Source organism: Oncorhynchus kisutch, linkage group LG17, assembly GCF_002021735.2.
Source record: "Oncorhynchus kisutch isolate 150728-3 linkage group LG17, Okis_V2, whole genome shotgun sequence".
Lineage (NCBI taxonomy): Eukaryota > Metazoa > Chordata > Actinopteri > Salmoniformes > Salmonidae > Oncorhynchus > Oncorhynchus kisutch.
Window position 1 is genome coordinate 24,188,773 of NC_034190.2, and position 10,844 is coordinate 24,199,616.

Consider the following 10,844-nt stretch of genomic DNA (forward strand, 5'->3'; position numbering starts at 1 on the left):
TGGCAGGTGCGAGTGGGTCGCCAGGGCACGCATGCTCTGTCCCATCGGGGAGAGAGGTAGGGGGGTACCACATTTCCCCCTCAAGCTGGACACAATTTTTGTTTGTTTCTTGTTAACGGAGCTTGCTCATCCAGTGATACACCCGTCCGGTTACCTCCTGCGGGTGTTCTTCTCGTATCAGGCGAGAAGCGTAATGGTGTGGTCTAACACGGGTCCTCGGGCGGAACAGCTGCCGTGGCACTTTGGTCATGCGGCCAAGTGGCTGCGTGTGCACCCTGAGGTTGAAGTTGCCCGAGTAGGTTTAGATCACAGGCACCTGTACGAGGAGGTCAGAAAGGCAGGGAGTCTGGCGCCTGTAGTGGGCATCTCGGAAGTGGTCTGGGAGGGAGTGCAGGCACGGGGTCTGGACAACAGGCTCAAGGACCTGGAACGCTGCATTTTGGTCCTCCTCTCCTTCGACGGAATAAAACCGTAACAATAATTAATTTAAATGCCTTTATTAGTATGGCATGTTCAATAGAAACAATTTTTTTTAACCAACGGCTGCATGGCCTTCGTCAGCAGGTACAAAAAAAAACACAAAAAAAAGGAATACAATGTCCTCTTTTGAACAGCTTTTCCAATTAGCCCTAATTGGAAGAGGGAGTGGTTACTAAATTGATTGGACACACCTAGTAAGCAATCTTATACACAATAAAAGGTGAAATACTGTAGCTATGTTATCATAAATATAGAACCCCAAGCTAGAAGTATCAGGATACTAAAAGGTAGTTCCAACCTTTATGACTGGGAGAGGTGTCAAGAATAAGAAAGCAATATATTCCATAGTACACTAGAACACAGCAAAACATGAACAACAACAGTCTAAACATAGCTGAGGGCAATTGAGCAAAATGTCCACTAGATGACAGCAAATGGACCCATCACGACCCTACAGTAAGGGTGAGAAATCCATATCTTCATTTAAACCAGGGTATTTAGTGGCCTGTAGTTTGTAAATCCCAAAACTTTCCCTTTGGTTTAACTGTTTTAAGACGGTCCCCTTTTAGACGGTCTCCTTCAAGACTGTTGGAAAATCATTCCAGGTGAAGCTGGTTGAGAGAATGCCAAGAGTGTGCAAAGCTGTCACCAAGGCAAAATGTGGCATTAGCAAATGCACATATGGCATTCATTTTTCACATGTAAATAGCACTTTTCAGTAGTGCTCAAAGCATACCATTCCATGAGTGCAGCACATGAGTGCAGCATTTATTTTTCAACTCGAATCAATGAGCCAAATCACTCCTCCATGACGACAAAATCATAAACAACAGAGTAGACCTGGCTAATTAGTTTTTGGGTTATGCTAATTAGTCCTTAGTTTTTGGGTTATGCTCTGTAAGGACCGACGCCGGACAGGAGAAGCAGGTACGGGGAGTCGGACATTTATTCGGGAACAGACATAGAACAAGACAGGAACAGCGTCAGCACACAGGAAACACGGACATATGACAACAATGCAGCAGCGGGAACAGACATAGAACAAGACAGGAACAGCGTCAGCACACAGGAAACACAGACATATGACAAACAATGCAGCAGCGGGAACAGAGCAGGGAACTGACAAATATAGGAGAGGTAATAAACAGGTGATTGAGTGAGTCCAATATCGCTGAAGAGTGTGACGAGGGAAGGCAGGTGTGCGTAAATGATGGTGGCAGGAATGCGTACTGCAGGGCAGCCTGGCGCTCGAGGGAAGATGACATGCTCAGGTAAAATAATTTGGCTAATCTATACTTCCATATTTCCAGGTCCTATTCTTGAAGATCAAGGGGTATAACATTTATTGGAATGACTGGAATTTTTTCTGGAGTTTTTTAATATAAAGATATAATTTAATCGTGCTATTATATGTTAGAATAAGCTTACATAACCAACCCATAAAGTAATATTTAACATCCATATATGACCAGCTATGTAAACTTTTACATTGATTTATCCTGCAATAGATGTTGTTCAATTGGTAACATGCCTTTTTCATTTTTCTAATGCCTCTTAAAAGGGTAAAGCAATCTAAAAGTAACTAAATGTAATCAGATTACGTTACTGAGTTTGGGTCAACCAAAAGTTATGTTACTGATTACAATTTTGGACAGGTAATGGATTACATTTAGAAAGTAACCTACCCAACCCTGTATGTAACACGCCCAAATCATGAACCACATCAGCCATATAGCAAGTTCACCAATTAAAACATAGTAACTGTATCCTTTAATTATTCCTTACAGCTTTACAAAAACAAATCTTAATTATGCAATTTGTCAGTTGGCTATAAAAGAGCTTCACGTTAAAAACAGACAAGTACATTGCACTTGTCAAACGAACAAAATGCAGTGAATTGATATTCAGAAGTCAAGTACCTGGGTGCATGTGTCTTGGAACCCTGCTGTCATAATGATCTCCACTGGGGTTACCCAGTGAGAAAACAGCAGGTTCTACAGTGCTAGGGTCTGAGTAAACAAAGTGTTGGATATACATCAATTCTATACACAGCACAGACACAAAGAGTACAGGTGAAAGTGTGATCTTCATTCCCCTCTTTCAGACCAAACCCTGTGAAAAAAAATGAAGGAAAAGTGAATTAGGGCAGGGGAACAAACACGTGTTTACTTCCAACCTGTCAAAATAATATGCAAACATGCACATATACTGAATACAGTATACAACTGCAATTGATTGTGCTATCAGTTTCAAGATCAGTTTACAATGGGGGGGGGGGGGGGGGGAGTATGATTTTTTTTTTAAAGTATTGTAACCAAAGACATTGTTGCTTTTTAATTTAAAGTTTAAAAAAACACATTTTGTAATATTTTTGTTTTACAGGGGATGATACCAAGTAGGTTTGACTGGATGTTTCCTTGCCTGATACATCTGATGATGAGACTATAAATACAGTTGAAGTCGGAAGTTTACATACACCTTAGCCAAATACATTTAAACTCCGTTTTTCACAATTTCTGACATTTAATCCAAGTAAATATTCCCTGTCTTAGGTCAGATAGGATCACCACTTAATTTTAAGAATGTGAAATGTCAGATTAATTGTAGAGAGAATGATTTATTCCGTTGGGACGGTGTTCTTCGGCTTGCAAGCCTCCCCCTTTTTCCTCCAAACATAACTATGATCATTATGGCCAAACAGTTCTATTTTTGTTCCATCTGACCAGAGGACATTTCTCCAGAAAGTACAATCTTTGTCCCCATGTGCAGTTGCAAACCGTAGTCTGGCTTTTTTATGGAGATTTTGGAGCAGTGGCTTCTTCCTTGCTGAGCGGCCTTTCAGGTTATGTCGATTTAAGAGTCGTTTTACTGTGGATATAGATACTTCTGTTCCGGTTTCCTCCTGCAACTTCACAAGGTCCTTTGCTGTTATTCTGGGATTGATTTGCACTTTTCACACCAAAGTACGTTAATCTCTAGGAGACAGAATGCATCTCCTTCCTGAGCGATATGACGGCTGCGTGGTCCCATGGTGTTTATACTTGCGTACTATTGTTTGTACAGATGACAAACGTACCTTCAGGCGTTTGGAAATTGCTCCCAAGGATGAACCAGACTTGTGGAGATCCACAATTTTTTTCTGCGGTCTTGGCTGATTTCTTTTGATTTTCCTAAAATATCAAGAAAATAGGCACTGCGTTTGAAGGTAGGCCTTGAAATACATCCACAGGTGCACCTCCAATTGACGCGAAACATTTTTTTTTACCTTTATTTAACTGGGCAAGTCAGTTAAGAACTTCTTATTTTCAATGACGGCCTAGGAACAGTGGGTGAATTGCCTTGTTCAGGGGCAGAACGACAGATTTGTACCTTGTCAGCTCTGGGATTCTTGCAATCTTTCCGTTTCTAGTCCAATGCTCTAACCACTAGGCTACCTGCTGCCAAACGAAGCTATCAGAAGCTTCTAAAGCCATGGCATCATTTTCTGGAATTTTCCAAGCTATTTAAAGACACAGTCAATTTAGTGTACGTAAACTTCTGACCCACTGGAATTGTGAAAGAGTGAAATAATCTGTCTGTAAACAATTGTTGGAAAAATGACTTCTGTCATGCACAAAGTAGATGTCCTAACCGACTTGCCAAAACTATAGTTTGTTAACAAGAAATTTGTGGAGTGGTTGAAAAACGAGTTTTAATTACAACCTAATTTAACAGTATAGCTCCCCCCCCTTTCCCCGCCCATACCTGGGCTTGAACCAGGAACCCTCTGCACACATCAACAGCTGCCTCCCACCAAGCATCGTTACCCATCGATCCTTAAAAGCCGCGGCCCTTGCAGAGCAAGGGGAACAACTACTTCAAGGTCTCAGAGCGAGTGATGCCACCGATTAAAACGCTATTAGCGCGCATCCTGCTATTTAGCTAGCCATTTCACATCGGTTACGCTAAGTGTACGTAAACTTCCGACTTCAACTGTATGTAAACTAATAGGCTATATATAATTGACCGATTTTCAGTCTGTGCATTCAACGATTCACCTGCAGTCACAAGAATGTTCTAGGAAACAAAAATAGATTTCGTCAGTTTCACATTAATGTTTCCTCTTTATTTGTAGGGAGGGAGCTCAAATAAAATGTAACAATTCTATAATTTAATTGTCGTAATAATTCTATAAAAATGTAATAACCATTATTTATAATATTTGTGTCTTAGGTTACGATGGAAATTGAGAATATGATGTAATTGCGTGTTTAGGCTACTTAGTGCTTCATATCATTTGGTGCAAGTAAAATCCAATGACTATGAAATGCACGTCGATAACGTTATCCAAAGACAAATTCACCGCTAGAGGACACTAAAATAAAACATATGCATCTTGACGTTTCGAGAGTCAAAGAAAATTCAACTTTCGGGAATAAACAAGGGAACGCTTTTCTGTTCCGTTGAATAACTGTCCTTGTTGTAATATGAATGTAAATTTGCCAAAGCTGCAAATCTACAGAGACATGCTTTTTATGTGACTGAGTATTTATCACGAAAGGACTTGCCTTACATAGTAGCGAACGCGTCGCTTGGCTTGAAGGTGTGAGCTCGAGCTAGCAATCACACTACTAATTATAGTTTAATTTTCACCTGTCATACAATCGGCTACCAAATTATCTTTAAAGAAAAGTCAAGTAAGTAACCGTTATATACATAGTTACCTAGCTAGGATTCTAGATGTATTTGTTTTACGTGTTTCTCTTACCAACGACTTTATGGCGAAACCTTCCCATGTATCGAGAGTTTGCTCATTGTACAAGAGGATTTTGCTGTTGCACTAGTTCCTGCCCATGGATTTGAGAGCGCTGGGAGACCAGTATGTGAAAGATGAATTCAGAAGGAACAAAACGGCGGCGCCCGAGGAGGTTGGCAGCAGTACATAGTCGCAATGTCATTGCAAGTGCACAGTCTTTGAGGAGACAGGGGAGATTTAACCAGTATGGTTGGTCACTTTATTATAGAAAAACATGTGGCTTTTTCAAACCCTCGCCGAACGATGGCAGTGTTTAACATCATTTCAGAGACTTGACTGCGCCTCTGATACCAGATTTTAGAAACACAACAAAAGTATGTGGACACCTCGTCGAACATCTCAAAAGACATAGGCATTTATATGGAATTGGTCCCCCCATTGCTGCTATAACAGCAACCACTCTTCTGGGAAGGGTTTCCAAGATCAAATCAAATTCTGTCACATGCACCAGAATACAACAGGTGTAGAGCTTAGCGTGAAATGCTTACTTACAAACCCTTAATTAATCAACAAGGCAGTTTAAGAAAATATTTACTAAATATAAAAAAGTAACACAATATAATAACAATAATAAGGCTATATACAGGGGGTACCAGTATCGAGTCAATGTGCAGGGGTACAGGTTAGTTGAGGTAATTTGTACATGTAGGTAGGGGTAAGTGACTACGCATAGATAGTAAACAGCAAGTAGCAGCAGTGTAAAAACAGGGGGGGGGGGTCAATGCAAATAATCTGGGTGGCCATTTGATTAATTGTTCAGCAGTCTTCTGGCTTGGGGGTAGAAGCTGTTAAGGAGCCTTTTGGACCACCACATGGCCAGGTCTCTGACCTCCTCCCTATAGGCTATCTCATCGTTGTCGGTGATCAGGTCTACCACCGTTGTGTCGTCAGCAAACTTAATGATGGTGTTGGAGTCGTGCTTGGACACGCAGTCGTGGAAGAACAGGGAGTACAGGAAGGGGAATAACCACGCACCCCTGAGGGGCCCTCGTGTATAGGATCAGAGTGGCAGATGTGTTGTTGCCTACCCTTTCCACCTGGGGGCAGCCTGTCAGGAAGTCCAGGATCCAGTTGCAGAGGGAGGTGTTTAGTCCCAGAGTCTTTAGTTTATTGATGAGCTTTGTGGGCAATATGGTTTTGAATGCTGAGCTGTAGTCAACGAACAGCATTCTCACATACAGTACCATTCAAAAGTTTGGACACACCTACTCATTCAAGGTTTTAATTTTTTTTAAAATAAATTGTAGAATAGTGAAGACATAAACTATGAAGTAACTCATATGGAATCATATAGTAACCAAAAAAGTGTCAAACAAATCCAAATATATTTGAGATTCTTCAAAGTTGCCACCCTTTGCCTTGATGACAGCTTTGCACACTCTTGGCATTGTCATATTGTTTTCCTTTATTCAACCATATGGTTGTCTTTTATTCATTTTTTGGTCCACCACCTGTACCTTTGTAATACAACCACTCTTCAGGATCATTCCATGTCATTTCAGTATACGATTAGTATTTCTGCAGCGTTATTTTTATGCAGCGTTATTTTTATGAAATATAATTTGATCTCTGAGAAATTAAGCTAATATTTAGCACCCAAATCAACAGAGTTTTCTAACAATGAGTAAGGCATGAGGAATCCACAGAAATGGTCAAAAGCCACCCACGGACCCCCTACATCCCACACCAATCCCACCCCAACAACATGTGTATAGTATCAATTCTCCATGTCTTACAAATAGTATGGAGCTGCAGCTTGGAGTATTGTCTCTTCATCATATGTAATGTATTCTCAGTGAATTTGGTGATGGATTTTTTTTTCCTGATCATAGAAATTATTCATTTTAGTTGTTAGGTTTATGTCCCATGCTACATCCTGATATTACCAGGTTCTTACCACTAGATGGTGCTGTTCTGTTAAATGCATGCTCCTTCTGAATTCATCTTTCACATACTGGCCCTCGCTTCTTGCTATTAGGTGACTTTTTAAAGAATCACCCCTTCTCCTCAATGTTAGTGATAGTTCACCCAAATTACAAAATTATATATTGGTTTTCTTACCTGTAAGCAGTTTATGTACAAGGTATGACAGCAACCCATGCTTTTCACATATTTTGCCAAAACAAGTAAAGTTATAAAAAATATATATATTTTGTTATGTCTAAACGTATATTTTGGTGGGCTTAATACGTATACAAACCCACATTTTAAGTTTGGTTAATGACATTATAAATTATTATTATTATTATAAATCTTTGTTGAAAACTAAGGAACATTTTCGATTCACACAGAGAGGCTCTGACGCATTTGATCTGCCAAGCCTCCTTTGTGATGTCCCTGAGGTGGTTCAAAAGTCCTCTTAAGATTTTGGTTCTCAAAAATGGTCATAAAGCATGATGTTGTTAGATACACAGACACACAAGCAAAAACATCATTACTTTTACGATACGTGTTTTTGGCGTTATGTGCATTAGTAGCACAATTTCTAACTAAATTTCCTGACAAATTAATGGAGTATAACACAGATGGTGCTGTCTGACAGTGGCACTCAGTCCTGTATCTGGAGTGAGACTAGACTACTTATTCCGCCATTCGATATGAGTCTTTTTGGATTCTGCTAGTAAAATGACTTCACAGGCAGGCCTGTGTCCTGATAGCTTCCAAGGATTCATTTATCAAACTATTTATGTATTATTTATCCAACCAAGAATGATTATGTAGGCTTTCGACTCTGTCAATCACCGCATTCATATCGGCACACTCAACAGCCTTGGTTTCTCAAATGACTGCCTTGCCTGGTTCACCAACTACTTCTCAGATAGAGTTCAGTGTGTCAAATCGGAGGGCCTGTTGTCCAGACCTCAGGCAGTCTCTATGGGGGTGCCACAGGGTTCAATTCTCGGGCCGACTCTTTTCTCTGTATTACATCAATGATGTCGCTCTTGCTGCTGGTGATTCTCTGATCCACCTCTATGCAGACGACACCATTCTGTATACTTCTGGCCCTTCTTTGGACACTGTGTTAACAAACCTCCAGACGAGCTTCAATGTCATACAACACTCCTTCCGTGGCCTCCAACTGCTCTTAAATGCAAGTAAAACTAAATGCATGCTCTTCAACCGATTGCTGCCCGCACCAGCCCGCCCATCTAGCATCACTACTCTGGACGGTTCTGACTTAGAATATGTGGACAACTACAAATACCTAGGTGTCTGGTTAGACTGTAAACTCTCCTTCCAGACTCACATTAAGCATCTCCAATACAACATTTAATCTAGAATCGGCTTCCTATTTTGCAACAAAGCATCCTTTACTCATGCTGCCAAACATACCCTCGTAAAACTGACTATCCTACCGATCCTTGACTTCAGCGTTGTCATTTACAAAATAGCCTCCAACACTCTACTCAGACTACATCCAATTTGCTATCACAGTGCCATCCGTTTTGTCACCAAAGCCCCATATACTACCCACCACTGCGAGCTGTATGCTGTCATTGGCTGGCCCTCGCTTCATATTCGTCGCCAAACCCACTGGCTCCAGATCATCTATATGTCTTTGCCAGGTAAAGCTATACCTTATCTCAGCTCACTGGTCACCATAGCAGCACCCACCCGTAGCATGCACTCCAGCAGGTTTATTTCACTGGTCATCCCCAAAGCCAACTCCCCCTTTGGCCGCCTTTCATTCCAGTTCTCTGCTACCAACGACTGGAACGAATTGTAAAAATCACTGAAGCTGGGGTCTTATATCTCCCTAACTAACTTTAAGCATCAGCTGTCAGAGCAGCTTACCGATCATTGCACCTGTACACAGCCCATCTGTAAATAGCCCACCCAACTACCTCATCCCCATATTATTCTTTTTTTTTGTTCCTTTGCACCCCAGTATCTCTACTTGCACATTCATCTTCTGCACATCCATCACTCCAGTGTCTAATTGCTAAATTGTAATTATTTCGCCACTATGGCCTATCTATTGCCTTACCTCCCTAATGTTATTACATTTGCACACACTATGTATAGATTTTTCGAATGTGTTATTGACTGTACGTTTGTTTATCCCATGTGTAACTCTGTGTTGTTTGTGTCGCACTGCTTTGCTTTATCTTGGCCCGGTCGCAGTTATAAATTAGATCTTGTTCTCAACTGGCCTACCTGGTTAAATAAAGGTGAAATATATATATATATATATATATACATATTTTAAAATGTATTATGTAAAGGTTCTACAGCTGCACCATCGAGAGCATCCTGACTGGTTGCATCACTGCCTGGTATGGCAACTGCTCGGCCTCCGACCGCAAGGCACTACAGAGACTAGTGCGTACGGCTTCCTGCCATCCAGGACTTATATACCAGGCGGTGTCAGAGGAAGGCCCTAATATTGTCAAAGAGTCCAGCCAACCTGGTCATAGACTGTTCTCTCTGCTACCGCACGGCAACCGGTACCGGAGCGCCAAGTATACATCCAGGAGGCTTCTAAACAGCTTCTACCACCAAGCCATAAGACTCCTGAACGTCTAATCAAATGGCTACCCAGACTATTTGTATTGTCCCCCCCTTTTACGCTGCTGCTACTCTCTGTTATTATCTATGCATAGTCACTTTAATAACTCTACCTACATGTACATATTACCTCAATTACCTCGACTAACCAGTGCCCCCGCAAATTGACTCTGTACCAGTACCCCTTGTATATAGCCTCACTATTGTTATTTTGCTGCTGCTCTTTAATTATTTGTTACTTTTATTTCTTATTCTAATTTTTTGTAGTTATTTTTTTGCATTGGTGGTTAAGGGCTTGGAAATAATCATTTCACTGTAGGGTCTACACCTGTTGTATTTGTCGCATGTGACAAATACAACTTGATTTGATCTTCTTATTCATGAATTAGTCATAATCGATAGGATTGATGTAGCCTTGTTTTTCTACCAGATGCTCAATATGCTTCACATGAAATGGGAGTAAACTGAACCCAGATATCTCCCAGTTTGTATTACTATGGCTGTATGAGAGCAACCTATAGAGTGTTTTTCCAGTGTAATGATGAATTAGAGAGGAAGGGAATCCATCTACCAGCAGTAATGATTCTAATGAAGTAGTGATGGGATGGCAGCTGGATGCCAGAGCAGAGAGAATGTAGTCCTTTTGTCTTTGACCACGGCGGTGGCCCCGACTGACGTAGAATGGGAATCCACGGGGGATGGAGCTGCTGCTTACTATTCTATTCTTCTTTTTCTTCTTCTTCTTCTCTCCTGGCTCCATACAAGCCTCTCCTTTACTTGCTGTTGTCTTGGTCCAGATGCTCTTGCGAAAGAAAATGTTTCTGATATGATAATAACCTGGTTTAAATAAAGATGAAATAAAATATTTAAAATAATCTGTAGAAACGCCTTATGTTTATCTTTAGGCCTAGGCCAGGGTTCCCCAGCTGGTGATTTTCTGCACGCGGGTGATTCTATCTGTCACCCCAAGTTGTCTGTGCCGAAAAAATATATATAATAATGTGTGTGGAATTTTTGTTGTTGGACATAAAAGACTGTAAAAACACCAGGAAATCAGCTC

At 40.9% G+C, this 10,844-nt stretch overlaps 1 long non-coding RNA gene across 1 annotated transcript; it reads right to left on the reverse strand.

The window, feature by feature from the left end:
• Positions 1-2,235: 2,235 nt before the first annotated feature.
• Positions 2,236-5,489, reverse strand: LOC116354400 (uncharacterized). The gene is made up of 2 exons (XR_004203612.1): positions 5,228-5,489; positions 2,236-2,592 (listed from the first exon to the last, which is right to left on the reverse strand). It is a non-coding gene; the product is annotated as an uncharacterized LOC116354400 (long non-coding RNA).
• Positions 5,490-10,844: the final 5,355 nt, after the last annotated feature.